Genomic DNA, 16,851 nt, shown 5'->3' on the forward strand with positions numbered 1-16,851 from the left:
CTAACATTTTGTTGTATCACTCTACCATGGTTTTATGTGGGCCCATTTTGTTTCCATATTTTTTTCCTCATTCATTGAAAAGCCCTCTGGAAAATACATACCGTTGTATGAATTACTGATTATTTTAGTAGAGTATGTTCTTAGGCATGGGATTAATAGGGGAAGGAAATGAACTTTGTATAAGCTCTTAGTATCTCTTGCCAAATTGTTTTCCAGAAATACTGTATCGGTTGCCATCTGTGTAAGCAGTACATGTGTGTGCCTGCTTTACATGATTCTTATTAGTATTGGGTATATTGTGGATTTTAATAATCCTTGCCACTTGTATAGGCTAAAACATGTCATTGTTTTTAATTAGCATGTCTTTGAGGTCGGTAGGCCTCTTTTAAGTATTTAGTGCTCATTTATATTTCCCCTTCAATGATTTTCATTTCTTTTCATGCCCTTGTATGTTTTTTCTGTTGGGAATAGGAGAGATATTAATCTGGGTCTTCCCTTTCCTAGTGTGGCTGTTGGTGTGTAATAGTGGGGTTTTTATAGAAAATCACTCTTTGGGGAATTTTCACTGAAGTCACTTATGGTGAAACTGTCTATGTTAGATGGATAAAAGTGTCTTTCTCTGTTGTTAAATTTCATATTTGTGCTGAGGCTGGAGATCCACTAGTCTGATTGGCCTTATATTCAAGAATTTATGAAGAAACCAAAATAACTATAAAAGCAACTAAAATGAGTCATCAGGTTGTCCGCAGTATGTGATAACATTCTGCCTCTGTGCACAGCCAAAAAGTCAAGATGTGCCAGAAACCTGACTCCTGGTGACTTCTTAACAGCAGACGGGGTTAGTTCCAGCAACATCTTCTGAGTACATTGCCGTATTCTCAAGTGCAAACTTCTATCCATGGCTGTATACTATCCCTATTGTATACAGGGATTCTTTTTCAAACTATGATAGAGGAATGAAGTTTTAAAGTTTTAGATCAAGAAGGATCTTAGAAATTTAGTTAAATTTCATTTTTTGAGAAGTATTTGGGAAAAGAGGCATTGAGCAATTGCCCAAAGTCATATAGCTAGTTAAAGCAGTGATAGGATGAAAGCACAATTTTTTTTTCCTTTTATTTTTCTTTTTTGCTTTCTTTTTTCTATAAATCAGGGAACAAAGTATAGTTTTGACTGCAAATGAGTTTTTTGTACCATGTCTCTGGCTGGCCTTCTTTATGTCTTGCAATGAGTACATATAAAGGAAAACATCTCTATGTTATATTTCTGTCCCTGAGACAGAAGATAGTAGATTTATTATTTATAATTTTTCTCTTTAGGGATGCTTATTTTGATTTTTTTTTCTTCTCTTAGGTTTTTCTTTTTCCTAGAAGGATTGAGATTCTTATGTGGTTTTAATCTAGACTCAGAGTCACTGAGTAATATCTATATTTCTTTTTCTATATCTTAAAGTCAAGTTTTGCTTAATATCCTTGAGAATGCTATGATTTAATCCATCCTATTCTGAAAACAGTTGTTTGGTAAAACCATTCAACTTCGTAAATGTAATGGTTAAATATAGTGCACAATTATATATTAAAAAAAACAACTATATGATGTTATTAAAGAAAAAGAACAGATACCATCCCTATTTCTTCTCTGCTTTCTTTTCAGTCCCCAAAGGCAACTAGTGTTAAATTTCTTATATGATCTTTCTAGATATTTGCTATGCATGTATGTGCATATGTTCATATATCTATATATTACAGATCCTTAAGAAACCCCACATGGACTTTACCATGCATTTATTCTGCACACTACAATGTTGACTGAATGCATTTTTAGATATTTTTTTGTATTATAGCACATTGTCAATATATAGACTTCTAAAAAGTTGGTCAATATTACATTGGGTGTGATTTATTTCATTATTCCCCTGTAAATGAACACATAAGTTGTATCTTTTTTGTTATTACAAGTCAGTTCTACAGTGAATCTCCTTGTGCATCACTGCCTGTGCTTTCGTAAGAATAGTGGTAAGAAAAATTATTGGGTAACAAGTTTGTTCATTTATAATTTTTCTAAATTTTTCTAATTATCTTTTGAAAAAGCGATGTTAGATTTATAGTTCCTCCAGCAATATATGAGGATACTTGTTTATTCAAATCCTCACCAACATAGATTATAGTAGTCTATTTCACTTTTGCCAGATGATAGGCAAAAATTGTATCATGTTTTTAATTATGTAATTCTTAATAAATTCAAACACAGTTTTGCATGTTTATTGGCCATTTGAAACTATACTGCCTGGGTTTATATCCTTGCTCCACAGTTTACTAGCTATGTGAATTTAGGCAAATCACTCAAGCTTTCTGTGCCTCGTGGTTCACTTATGAGGATTAAGTGAATTAATATTTATGAGGTGCTTAAACCCTTGCTTGGCACATAGTATATGTCATATAAGTATTTGTCAAAAATAAATAAAAATTCAAATTGTTTACTCCGTCTTGCCTGTTTCTTTACCTGTTTTCTGTTGGGTTCAATAGCTATTTTCATATTTTGGTAGGTGGTTAACTATTGATTACTTAAGTTCTAAGCGAGGCAAACATATGTGTCTTATTTAATATTGATTTATTGTATAAAGCCTGAAAAGATTCATCTAAGTCATCTTGCGTTTTTGATAGGATTAAGTGAAGGATTTTCTATTAATTCTGTAAGTTCAGTGTTGAAAACTGAGAGGTTACAAATCATTTTTTCAGGGAGGTCAGCTCTCTTTATTTCCCTGCCTTGTGAGTTTTGATTCCACTAATCTGATTAAACCTCTTAGAGCTACATCCTTAGCTCTAAGATTCTGAAGATTAGAGGTTCTGGAAGGTTTTTTGCCCTTCTATCCATTAGATTGTTACTATGGTTATTGGATTCCCTACACAGTACCTCAAATCCCTTCTGATTTGTGGAAGCAGCATCTTAAAGATGAATAAGAACTCTGCTGGGTTGGCTTCAGAAATCTTACGAGCCCCAGTTTGAATGTACCCAGAGTTCTCTTTGAACAAATTTCATTTTTTTTGAACTTCAGTTTTCTTACCTATAAAATGAAGGTGCTAATCTCTCTCTCTGTTAGATAGTGATTATCAGGGTCAAATGAAATGAAGTGTTTTTAAAAACCTCAAGTATATACAGTTGTGAAGAGCTGGGAAAAAAAAACTAAAAAAAAAAAAAAAAACCGGCCGGGCGCGGTGGCTCACGCCTGTAATCCTAGCTCTCTGGGAGGCCGAGGCGGGCGGATTGCTCAAGGTCAGGACTTCAAAACCAGCCTGAGCAAGAGCGAGACCCTGTCTCTACTATAAATAGAAAGAAATTAATTGGCCAACTGATATGTATATAAAAAATTAGCCGGGCATGGTGGCGCATGCCTGTAGTCCCAGCTACTCGAGGCCGAGGCAGTAGGATCGCTTGAGCCCAGGAGTTTGAGGTTGCTGTGAGCTAGGCTGACGCCATGGCACTCACTCTAGCCTGGGCAACAAAGTGAGACTCTGTCTCAAAAAAAAAACAAAAAAAACCCTCAAGTATGAGAAGTTTTAAAAACTTCAAGTTGAAGGTTGGGGATTAAAAAAACCCCACATAATCCTTGGTTTTGGGAAATGCCTATTAAGCAAGGAAAAATAAAGTATACATGTACAAATATTTAAACTCATATCAGGAGTTTTTGATACTCAAATGTTATGGGAGAGGAATGAGATAGCTCTTTCTTATTCAAGATACTAGAAACGAGGAAGTGAACCACAGTTCACCAGGAAGTAAATCCTCTGGAGATCCTATGATAGTACTTATGAAAAGTTGTTTTTTATTGAGCATTTACTGTATATCAGACAGTGTGGTAAGTTACCTCACATAACTAATAGCTTATTAGTAAAGGTTAGAGAACTAGCTTAAGATTACATAGTTACTAAGTGGCAGAGCCAGAATTCAAACCCACATGTCTCTATATCTGTAGATCCCTGAGAGCCCACCCCATGCATAGTATAGCAGCCAGGCTGCTTGAGTTCAATTCCCAGCTCTAGTTGCTTAATCTCACCATATTTCCATTTCTGCTTCTATACAATGGGGATAATGACAGAATCTACTTCTTTCTCATTGTTGTGAGGATTGAATAAGTTATAGTGCTTAGAACAGTGCCTGGGTGAGTATAAGCATTTTATAAATGTTTGCTCTTATTATAATGTATAATAATTCTATACCATTCTGGCTTGCTTTTCTGTTCCTTTAGGCTTTAGTAAATGGTGGCATTTTGGATATTTTTGTTTCCTTAGCTCACTTGTCTGTGTGGCAGACAACAACCCTTGCTATTCCATCTGGTGCAGATGTAGGAAAAAGCCATGGTGATAGGCGTGTCCTTAGCAGAGTACTGTAGGGACAGTTGCTGTAAACAGTCTAAGAGGATATGCATTTTCCAGGAGATGGAAGGAGGGCAGGGATATGAGACCTGGATGCAAGGATCTGAAGCCGGAAGCCTTTATGCAAAGGTGTGTGTACATTCAGAGGTGTTGTACACAGGTGATTCAGCGTTCACCTCAACTTTACAAAATGGGCTCTAGTGTAATCGTGTAGTACAGTGATTCCTAAAACTGACTGGTTCACCTGGACACTTGTGACTCATATTCCTACAAGACCCACTCACCAGGGGTGGAGCTTAAGCTTTTTCTTAAACATGATTTTTGAATGGATAGCCCTGTTTCGGTATGCAGTCTGTTCCTGTGTCTCTGCAGGGCCAGCCCCAGCCGGCCTCGTAGATGTACGAGTATGTGACTTTATAAACTCTTAGGAGGAGGTTCCCCCATTACCTAGGAAACCCTGTTCTTGGCCATCCTATAAAGATAAACTTCAGATACAGATATGCAAGCAGATAGGTGAAAGGATTCTATTGCAGAAATAACAAGGAAAGAGGATTTGATTCAAGTAATTTGTCAGTATGTTTTATTTGGCTCTTGTTTTTATGCCAATTCCCTGTCATCATTTGTTTGTTCTTATATTTATGCTTGCAAGTTAGATACATAAAAAGTAATAGCTATTGAATATAATTTAGATGTTTAATTTATATGCCACTTTATAGAAATTGTTAGAGGGCTTTTTTCCAAGAGTGATACTCAAAGAATGAATGAAGTAACTCACATTCCATTTTATATTTGAGAATTCATGATTAGAGTGGAATGTTAATATGGTTAGCTGCAGCGAGACAATATTGACATTGTTGCTAAGATATTTTACCAGACATGTCATTGAGGCTGCTATTTTGAAAACTGAGCAAGGATTTTTTTTTTTTTTTTTTTTGGTGGTGATAGTGGAGCCAGGGATATAGAAAATAAAATACAGAAGATACATACAGATAAGATACAGAAAATGCAGTCATCTCATTCTCTCCCCCAAGCCACTTGTTCACAGTTGATTTAGTTTGTTGCTTTCTAGAATGTGAACTGAATTGGTTGTGTTGCATTTCTGGGCATGTTTTTGTGGGGAAGAAACTTTAAGTGCTGCCTAGAAACTTTGAGGCATTTTTTCCCCCCAAAATGTTTATAGATCCCATTTTCCTTGTAAGGAGTTGAAATAAGATAAATGGTAACAACTTGCTTTTATTGTCTCCCTTTTCTCCTGCAGCAAGGCCCTTTGGCAGACAGCTTTGCTGATGGGACTGCCAGAGTTTGGATTTGAGTAGTTAGTGAGGGGGTGGTGTACTGGTTATGGTATTGTTCTAAAAGTCTTTTTTCCCCTTCACTTATTTTCCACCCCCAAAATGTCAGCATGTCCAATATGACAGAATGTTCCTGATGATTATCATTCAGAGAAACGTGACTTACTAAATTATCTGTGGGTAACTCAGAATTTCTTAAGCAGCGAACAATGCTTCATGCTCAGTATGCCTGTTGGTTAGGGAATCTGCTATCTGGGACGACAGTCCAGTGTGATCCTGTGATTCAGAGTTCTGACTCCGGACTCAGACTACCTGGGTTCAAATCCAGATCTGCTATTTACAGACTGTGGGATCCTAGGCAGCTTACTTAGCCCCACCCCCACCCCCAATCTTAGTTTCTTCATCTAAACAAGAGCACAATGACAGCATCTGCTTCAAATGGAATAGGATGAATAGATAAGTTAATGTATTGCTTTGGTTTGATTGTCCCCACCAAAACTCATGTTGAAATTTGATCCCCAGTGGCAGTGTTGGGAGGTGGGGGCCTACTGGGAGGTGTTTGGGTTATGGGGTAGATCCCACGTTCTTTCCTAGTGACTTCTCACTCTGGTGAGATGGAATTTGTTTTCACTATAATGGATTAGTTCAAGAGAGCAGGTTGTAATAAAGCCAAGATGCCCCTCAGGTTTTCCTGTCTTCACATGTGTCCTCGACCTTCTCTGTCATGTTGTAAAGCAGCACAAAAGCCCTCTCCAGAAGCCAGGGCTGTCCCCTTGAATTTCTCAGCCTGCTGAACCAGGAGCTAAATAAATCTTTCTTCTTTATAAATTGCCTAGTCTCAGGTATTTTTTTTTTATATAGCAACACAAAATGGACTTGTATGTAAAGCACTTGTATATATAGCACAAGTATGTATAGCACTTGTATGTAAAGTGCTTGGCACTGTGTCTGGCACACAAAGCAAGGGCTTAGTACTTGCTAGCTTCATCATCATCATTAGGGCAGATACATGCAATGAGCATGCATATATAGTTAAAACAGAACTCAATATAAATCCTGACACACTGCTTAGGTACTTACTTAATTATGAAGTTTGAAGGTAAGTGAGCTCTACCAGTAATTGTGGGACTTGGCCAGTAACTGAGATGGAGAATGGCTTTAGGAGTCGGATGTTGGTAGTCATGGTCCCCTGGGCTGCCTTGTTGCATGTTTCCATGGGCATCATTGACATAGGTGTGACATGTGCAGCATGGGGGTTCTGCTATTTTCATTTCTCACATTGGCCTCAAAGTTCTGCGGAGAAAAGTGAGTTCTCTGTTGTTATAAATTAAGAGGGTATATTTGGGTGGTTTTGGAGAAGTTCAATGTTAAAAAAAGCATTAATTGCTTGAGACTGGAGATTGAAGGCAGGAAGGCCAGAGTGTAGACAGCTTAGAGCAGTGAGGTTGCTTTGAAATGTGTTGAAGTCCCTGGGAGTAAAGCACTGGATCTTGGACCATGCAGTGGCTGTGGAGAACAGCCAGTCCAGAACTTCCTTGTGACAACAGTCAACAGGGAAGGCCCCCTGACAGCAGTGGGACCTGGATATGGGCACTTGGGGCTAGATGGACATGGGAAAGTCTGCAGGATGGAATAAAAAACAGTGGGCACAGCTCGCTCGAGATGCCTGGGTAAAGGAAGAGTGAGCCCCCCTCCTTCCTAGGGAAGGGGACTCAGGAGAGCAGGCATCTCAGGAACTTGACAGGTGGCCAGTGGGGTGGCTTGCTGGGGAACCTCAAGAAGTAAAAAGAGATGGATACACGTTTATGTTTCAGATAAATGTTTACTGGAAAATTAAATATTAAATTAAAATTAAATATTATTTTATCTTAAAAATAGTCTCATATATAAAAAATTGTCAGAATATATGTCAAACTGCAAATGTTAAAAGAAAGGGTTAAAAACAGCCATACTTCCACTCTCTTAAAAATACAGTCAGCATTGTGTTGAGCTTCCTTCTAGTTTGGGGGGTTGTATGTCTTACTTTTCCATTATTGTCATACAGCACACAAAAGATTGTGTATTCTGGCTTAAATGTTTGTTCCTTATGTTTTTTTTAAAAAATGGTGATCATATGGTAAACTTTGATTTCTCTTTTGCTGTTTTGTAATTTCAGTTCCTTGGCAATGAAAATAGTCATTGTGGTGTTCCCTGCTGTTTTGCTTGTTGAGAGGGGTGGGTTGGAGTAAAGAGAACCTTCCCTGTCTTGTGTCCCAATCATGTAAAGAAAAATGTGAGCTATTGTTAGCAAGTTCTGGCAGAGTAGCTCCAGTTACTGTTTTAAGAAGTCTCCAGATAAGGTAAGAGATTCTTTCTGCACCATGGGGTGAAGATAGGGTTCAGAAAACATATTTCCTGAATGAGAAGGGAGGAATAGAAGAGGGACAGTTCAGTGAAGTGCTACAAGGCCAGGATAGGGTTGTAGACTTTATTGCATTTTTTAAAAACCATAGTGTCCTCACTGTTGAGTAGTTAATTTTGAGTCTTCAGTAACTTTTTTTTTCTTTAGAAGTATAAATGGGCTGTTAATTTTCTGAGCCTTTGAGAATTGTATTTGGTTGATATCACATATAGTAGAAAATCTGGTACAGTTTCAGAAGATTTGGTCATGCTTTTCCTTCCCTCAGGTTTTATAGATGTTGCTTTTTTGACTTCTGGCTTTGAGTGTTGGAGCGGAGAAGGGTTGTGGGTACAGTTGTGTTCCCCAAGAAACGTACATTGAAGTCCCAACCCTTGACACTTGTGAAAGTGACCCTATTTGGAACTAGAGTCTATGTAATGTAATCAAGTTTAGATGAGGTCACACTGGATTAGGGTGGGCCCTAAACCAGTAGGACTGTTGTCCTTAGAAGAGACAGAGAATGCCATGTGTTGATGTAGCCAGAGATTTGAGTGATGAATCTATAAGCCAAGGAATGTCAAGGACTGTTGGCAATACTGGAAACTAAGAGAAAGGAATGGACTAGATTCTGCCTTAGAGTCTTCAGAGACATCAGGGCCATGCCTCACACCTTGATTTTGGACTTACAGCCTCCAGAAATGTGAGGAAATAAATTTCTGTTGTTTAGGCCACCTAGTTTGTGGTACTTCATTATAGCAGCTCTGGGAAACCAACATAAGAAGTCTAAGTGCAGCCAGACTCTGGTTCCTTTCAAAGTCCCTGTGGTTTTATATCCTACTAAACACTTTTTAAATACTTACCTGGATACCTGTGATAATTTTTTAAGTCTTAAAAAACATTATGTCATCTTGTCCTTATTTTTTCTCAGAAACACCTTTTTTGTTTTCTGTATCTATAACCTTTTCTCACTTTGTTAAAGTTTTTGCCCCTCCCCTCTGCATTCTGGGGAAACCCTCCCAAGCTTATTCTCTTTATGACTGGATTTTCTGTAGTGTTAATTATGCTTTACTGCCAGAAATGTGGATCATGATTTTATTATTGTTTTTTAAATTTTCTTCCTTTTCTTTCCTTATCTTTAATAGTCTATTGTGTAAACATATAGCATATCTTAGTCTATAGGACTAAGAAAAGAAACACCGTTATCAAGGATGTAGAGGTCATGTCACCCTATAGTCTACTGAGTTTGCTGAGTAGTTGACAGAATTTTGTTCTCAGTCTTCTTTCTTTGAGTCTTCAAGAAGATGTTCCCTTTCCTTTCACTAATAAGCTGTTTTCTCAGTCCCCTGTCATTGATTATTTGGAGGTAGGGGAAGTTTGATGGAGGCTTATCATCAAAAAAGGAGACCTAATCAGCTGTGTATTACTTACCCAGATTTGTTGGTGCCTGCCAGTAGGCATGGGGTGGAGGTACAGAGGCTGACTCTGGGGTGAGGGATTCACATCTTCCCCCGCGTGATGGGCTGGGCTCTGATGTTTTATAGACTGCACGGTTAGGCCATGAGCTGTTGGTTGCAACAGCAAAGGATGCTGCATTGTCATCCTTAAAATTACTAGGAATTTTTTCCTTTTCTGACCATCCCTTTCATTTAGTATAGTGTTTTTGCACTTGGGAGTTTTTGTGTTTTACCTTGTAGTTACAGATATTTTACCAGGGTGTTGGGAGAGGCCTTGCCAGGACTGCTAGCCAGATGCGGTTTTAAACAGAAACAGGATTTCATGCTTTTTACCCTCCCTCCGTCCAATCCCCTTCTCAGCCGGCTGTTTGTTCCCCCTCTTCCTTTTACCTCTCAATGCCTAGGTCCTGTCCTGCCTCATTTCTTTCCCTTTTAATATCCACTTTCTTCCCTGTCCCCCCATGCCTATCTCTCCCTCTCCCTTCCCCAGCAGACCTGATGTTTCCCTGGGGCATTGCATTATCCACGTCCAGGTATGAATGAGCATGCATCTGCAAGTGCGCTCACACTACACCACCCCGCCGATAGCAGAGATGACCAGGACCTGGAAGGGAGATAGTGAAGAGTGCGGAGACATGAAATGTGGATAGCACAGAGCCCACTGATGACGGGAGTGTGGTGGGCTCCTTGCTATTAGCATCTGACCTTGAGAGCAGGGCACCGGCCTCTTCTTCCTCCTGTGTCCTGTGTCCACTGCAGTCAGCTCCAAACAAACTCACTGCAGAGCAGTGAGCGCCACACACGTGTCACTCTGAGCACATGCCTTGTGGACTAGAACCTCATTTCACCCACTTGACAAATTAGGACATAGTGGGCAGCCCAGGTAGCCTAAAGATCTCTAAATCTACATGTGCCTCAGTCCTAGGGAATATAAATTTATTTATTTATAGGAAACATATGCACATAAGAAAAAATGCAAACCGTCTAAGAGTGTCTATCTCACACCTATGCTCCCAACTGGTCAGTTCCCATTCCCAGAGGCAGCGCTGCTGCCAGTTCCATGTGTGTCCTTCTGGAGACCTTCCATTGCATGTACGAATGTGTATGTTTACCTATATAGGTAGGTAAGCATTTACCATGTGTGCATGCGTATATACACACACATAGATATACACACTCAAAGAATGCACATTTTGAATAATGGAAACTTTTAATCATCTTCATGATTGAGTACAGTATTCCCTGAAGTTTCTTTTTCTTTGCTTCTCTCCCCAACTCTGTCTTGTGACAGGCACACAAGCATTCCAGGTCTTTCTGACCACCTTCTTGCCTCTGTGGGTCTCAATCCTAGCTGCACATTAGAATCACTTGGTGAGCTCTAAAGACCGTTGCCTGAACCGTGTGCCCAACCCATTAAAACAGCCTTCCGGGGCGGGGTTTGGGGGGGTCCTTCTGTGTGGAGGGAGTTGGGAATTGCTGCTCTGGTTGGGCGTGGTAGCCACATGCCTGGCAGAGCCACAGAGTTGTGTGTCCATGGACCCGGGCAACAAGTCTGTGCTGACGAGGAAATGTAGAATGATGAATTCCACACGGGTTTAAGGTGCAACCTGCCAGGCTGCTTTCCGCCACAGCAGCTGCTCTTCGTTCTCCACGGGCCAGGCGGAGCGACCGGCCTCAGTGCACCCAGGAAGCAGCGGGCCCGATGCTACTACGCACGCTACCAGGTGAAAGGAGAAGCAGCTATTTAGGGTGCTCGGTGACTAAACATCTATCTTGGATCCACTTCGCTTGTATGGTGACAGCATAAGGTGTGACTGAGAGAAAATTAATGATTGCTGGGCCTGGGTGCCTCCCAAATGGAATGTTCCAGGAGTGCTGTATAGCTAATTAACCAGCCAGCATGAAAAGTGAAAATAGATGAGGGAACAGGTTTCTTTTCACAGTGGCCCGGTACTGTGCCTAGACCTACATACACTATTTTTGGATTTCCCTCTTAAGCATACAAAATGACGTAATGTTGAAAGCCTATCTCAGTAGGCTTCTTGAAGGAGAGCAGTGCTGAGGCAGTGACGTCTGGATCTAGCTGCCTGGGTTCAAACTCTGCAGTGACACTTGCTGGTGTCCTCGGGCATGATACTTGCTCCTTTCTGTGCCTCGGTTTCCTCATGGGAGGAGGCTGCTGAAAATACCTACTTTGTGGGGTGGTTGTGAAGATGAAATGAGATAATATATATAAAGAAGCACCTAAAAGCCTGTCCTGGCATCTAATACATCTAAAAAATTTGTTATTTTTAAAGTACACCCCTCCAGGGTTTGGGGGCGAGAGTTTTTTTGTGAGGTCATATATTTTTAAAGCACAAAAACTCTTGCCTGCTGACATGTCTTAAAGGGAAAACTTTGACAATTAGAGAGGAAATGCCAGTCTGTTTACTCATCTGTTTCAGGGTAAAGCGCATTTTACATTTGGTTCTGTAACTATTGAGTGTTGAGAATAAAACTGGGAGGATAGTATTTACTGATCTCTGTTTAGAAGCCACTTGATAGATTTTTGATGACAAAAGGATAAGCTTGTCCTAGGGGCTAGGTTTTTCTGTACCCTGAGGGTTAGCTGCTTTTTTGCCCCTCAGTTGATACTGTTTGAGAATTAGTCATGATCTGTGAATAGGCTTTTGAAAATTGTTTTCTTGATGCATTTATCTTAATTTTCTTTTTGAAAACACATAATGATTAGTAGCACTGCCAGGGTACTAGTAGATCCTATATAAAACATGGAACGGTTTAAAGTGCTTTTAGTTTTGCAGAATGAGCCTTCTGAAGGGTCCAAAAATGATACTGGACCTTGTGGAGAAAATCTTTTCCAGTTTTCTGTAAATACAGTTTCCTCTGTGTGCATGTATGCATATAAAAAAGTTACACAGTTATAAAACCTTATGATGAAAAATAAGTTTAAGAAACATTAGTGTACTCTAAGGCAAAAAAGATGCCCTAACACATTTAATGCCCTAGTTAAATGTATTGCGCAAGGCTCGTTTTCTGGAGCTGGATAAACAGAACATCTTTCTCTTTCTATTCTAAGCTTCCATCCCCCGCCCCCCGCAAGCCACTTCAATGGCACACTAAATGGAAATCTTATTTCCTGCCTCTGCAGACCTATTTACCTGAATGTCCAAGTTCACCCTTGCCTTTCTCAGGTGTACCCTTCCTGAAATATACTTTTGCTTTCATCTCCCTGCCTTCCTTGCCCTCATTTTTTTAAAGCCTTCTCTAATCCTGCACCCCATGTCCTCCAATCTATGATGTCCAACACTGCCATTCTGTATAGCCACCTTTAAACAGTCATCTCCGAGGTTCACATTTTCTTCCAGTGTGAATTAAAATCCCTTTTCAATCTGTAATAGTGTACAAATTTTAAAATAAAGAACTATTCTCAAAAGTTGTGTCTGCCAGTTTAAAATACCTTCTTGGCTTGCTTTTATCCCCTTTGATAATTCCATTGTTGTTGCAAATTATAACTTTGACTTATACTTCCTGTATGTGTGTTGCATGTATTTTTATTTATTAGAAACAGAGACGACTACATGAATGTTCACATATCCCTATGCCCTTTCTGGTCTTTTATTTTTGGACTTCAGGGAATTGGTGATTTTTAAGAAAAGGGGTGTGTGTGTGTAAGCATGTTGGTATGAACAAGAGAGACTGTATATAACCTACAAAGCCAGAAATATTTACTGTCGGGCCCTTTACAGTGAAAATGTGCCAACTCTTTATATATTTAACTCATTTAAAGCATGTCTGTTTTGGGGATATCTACCTTTCTCCCCCCCCCCCCCAAAGTAAAGTTCTTGAATGTGGCTCTGTTCCTCAAGGGTAACTCCTAGGCCCCAGCTTCCTGTCTGAGAGACAGCATGACTGGACTAGATGCTCTGAGATGGGAAGCACACTGGGGTAGATGTGACTGTCTGCAGTGTGTCACTCTTCCATGGGAAATGCCTGTCAGGAGGAGGCCTGGTAAATCACTGGCCATTGATAACATGGTTTTCATACCCTGGAGAGGATGCATTGTCCTCCCTGGCCTGGGCATTGCTGCTGCCACAACAGGAAGGGTGATTGAAGTGTGCTTCCCATCACTTAATTGAGATGGGGAATAAAATAGGTCACTGCTAAAAGAAAACATCTATTCAAGGCTGAAAGAAAACTGCCAGCCATGCTGGTTGGTGCAGTGAAACATCTTTAATTCTTCTTAAACATCTTTAAGCATCTGCTGAGGAATGTTAAATCAACCAGAGAATTTCTGGTATCATGTTGCTGGTGTTATGTTGCCCAGAACCAGTATTGTATTGTTCATATGGATGCCCCTAAGATTTTCACTTTCTGCCTCTGGCGTCATTGTGGTGCTCTGTCTTTGACCTTAACCCCCTTGCCCTCTTGCTGCTAAAGCCACTGGCTCCAGAGCGCTGTCTCCAGCTTCTGAACTGCTGGATCACCCTGCTTTGTGCTTTGTCTCCTGTTCATACACAAAATTTCTCTCCCCACTTTGTGCCTTTCTAATAAAAGGAAGCTAGAAGTTAGGGAATTTTAACTGCCTCTGAAAAACAAATTAAACAGAACAACATGTTTGGGACTGATAATGAGATGGCAAAGTAAACTTGAAATAGAAAACCCCCTCCCCCAAACCCCATCTCCTTAAGTCCCGTTTTATTGCAGCCTGCATAAAATCAAAGTGCCAGGGCCCAGCTGCTCCAAAGGCTGAAGGTCCTCATGGTTCCAGCATGCTTCGGAAACTCATCCCCACCACATTTGCAGTTAATGAAAATATTTGCTTTGCCTGACATAAACAAAGTTTATGGGCAGAATTTATGATTAGGAAACTCTTTAATTCTCTTTTACCCTTCAATCCCTAATTGCTCTTGTATCATGTTGGAGAAATTCTTTAGTGTTTAAGAAAACAAACCTTTTCTCTCAGTAATAATCTTTTTTTATTTCTGGTGGTGGTATATGTATTTCTCTCTTCTTTTGTGTCCCTATCTAAATTAAGGGACTTGAAATCTGGGTTTTTATTAATATTTTTTACATTTGTATATAGGTCAGTAATATTCATGTATGAGTGGGGAGATACAGACCATCCCATAGCCATTTGACTACCCGGGTCTGTAATTTAGGCTGTGTAAGGGCAGCCACAGGGCAGTGTAGCTCTCTTCAAACCACGTGGAAAACCAGTGTCACCTCTTCAAGATGTCTCCTGTACATCTTATATATGTGACCCTCTGGGGCTGTGGGCTGCAGCCTCATTGCTTTCCAAGTTCTTGTCTATCTCCTAGTATTTCTTGCCCGAACACCCACAAGTCGGGTGACCTGGTGCCTTTCTTGTAGGCATAGTACCTGCTGGCATTCTTAACATGAGGGCACAGTGGTGGTGTGGATCAGTCTTGAGAACCAAGGTCTTGGTTCAGGTGTTGGACCAGAGAAAACAACTGTCCCTCTGCTTTCACAAGTCTTGTCAGGGCAGAGGGCATCTAGTCCCAGTGGGAGTCGGCATCATGGCAGAGCCCCAGCTCTGCCTCAGAAGCCCTTTCCTTATCAGACAGGTGAAGGGGAGGTAGCCAGGAAGCTCCATGCACTGGCTAAAGGCCTCAAGAGGTGGTTTCTGAGAGCTTCTAGGCTCATGCACGGTGTGGTAGACTGGCCCCTATGTACCTAGTGCTGGCTAGGGAGACAGGCTGGGTGAGGGTTGTAGGGACCTGGGGTGGGGACTGTTGATATTTGTATAGACTCTAGGAGGGAAGGTGCCTCTAACTGCTGCCTGCTTCCCACCCTTGCACACAGAGCTTTGTCTTGGACATTTGCACGAGTGTCCTTGTTTTTGTCATTCCAGTGATGGTTTTCTAGTAATTCCAGTTTTTTTCCTTTAAATGCCAGTCATTTGGGCAATTAGTCATAAATCTTTTGGTTTCCTAAGTTTATTAGAACCACTTCTAGCAGGGTGTGGTGGCATATGTCTATAGTCCCAGCTACTCGGGAGGCTGATGCAGCAGGATCACTTGAGCCCAGGAGTTGGAGGTTGCAGTGAGTTACGCTGACCGCCACTGCACTCTAGCTGGGGTGACAGAGTGAGACTCTGTCTATTAAAACAAAAAAACAAAAACCTTTATGCATAGCTGGCCCAGGTTAAGACTGAAGTTACCTTTCTGGCTTTGCTGACTTATCCATCGTGGAACTTCTCTGTTCACAGCTCTGCTGGTTTTGAGTTACCTTGAAAAGTAATGCATGAGCCTGTGCCCCCAGTCTGTCGAGGGAATGATTCTGCTACTTCCTCATGACTCCTAACATGAAAAATAAGCACAATGGTGCAATGTGGAACTGGATGGTTTGGGTTGAATCTCTTTTGAGCCTTGCACACACAGTTCTGCAAAAATTGAGTTCCCACCTGGCTAGACAGCTGTCATTTATCTTTTTAAACATTTTTTTTCAAATCTAGTCCTTGATTTTTTTTGGAGTCAGGAAGGCATGAGAAGGGCCAGTAGCATAGCTTTTGTTAGACTGGATGGCTTATGGAAAACTATGTATCTTTCAAATTCTGCTGTCCATAATTTGGAGCTTGAAAACGCTATTTAATCAACAAAGCAATTACTTAACCTTTTCTCCCTGCACATCCTCAGTTCCTTAGTACATACTGAGGGCAGGGGTGGCGAAGGTGATGGGTGGGGAGGAGCAATAGGAGGAAAGCATATTACCTGAATACTTGAGGACTGGCTGTATTTTTTTAGATAGGCTGTTCCTAGCCAAGGTATTCTCTTTCTTCTATACTTTCTACTCTATGATTGCATCCTCTTTATTTTTTAGGGGGTCTACCTACCCTAGAATTTCATAACAGTAAGCTTATTTGTCCCCAAGTTCATTTAGGGGTTGAGTACTAAGGGGAATCTGCCTAATGAGTGAGCCATGGCTCCAACCTCATGACTGGTTTGTGCAAGTTTGAAGTTGAGTTTCAGGAGAGTGGACCCTGTGTTATGGAGAGTGCAGAGTAGATGAGATGAGATAATAGAGAATGGTGCTGGGAAGGAACATGGAGGTGGGCTAGACCCTCCCTCGGACTTTTATTATTGGAGAGGAACTGGGAAGGCCAGAAGGGTTGGCGTCTGAATCTGTTCTGCTGATACACCCATGTAAGGCCAGTAAATCCCCTCCCTTACTTTAGCTGAAATCAAAGCTTCCTATGGATCATTCATGCTTGATGTTGATCTAATCTCAGATCAGTGGCTTTCTGGACCTCTTTGTTAAGAATGAAACCAGACCAGTTGGGGTGGTGCAGAAAGGGATATGTGACAGGGTTGCTTGATGTTTGAGTGGTGAAGCTT

The 16,851-nt window shown here is 40.6% G+C and overlaps 1 protein-coding gene across 4 annotated transcripts in view; it reads left to right on the forward strand.

Annotated features, from left to right (window-relative positions):
- Positions 1 to 16,851, forward strand: part of TANC1 (tetratricopeptide repeat, ankyrin repeat and coiled-coil containing 1) — a 225,168-nt gene that overhangs the window by 89,273 nt on the left and 119,044 nt on the right. The gene's annotated exons all lie outside the window — the stretch shown is intronic.

Source organism: Microcebus murinus, chromosome 8, assembly GCF_040939455.1.
Source record: "Microcebus murinus isolate Inina chromosome 8, M.murinus_Inina_mat1.0, whole genome shotgun sequence".
In the NCBI taxonomy this organism is placed as follows: domain Eukaryota; kingdom Metazoa; phylum Chordata; class Mammalia; order Primates; family Cheirogaleidae; genus Microcebus; species Microcebus murinus.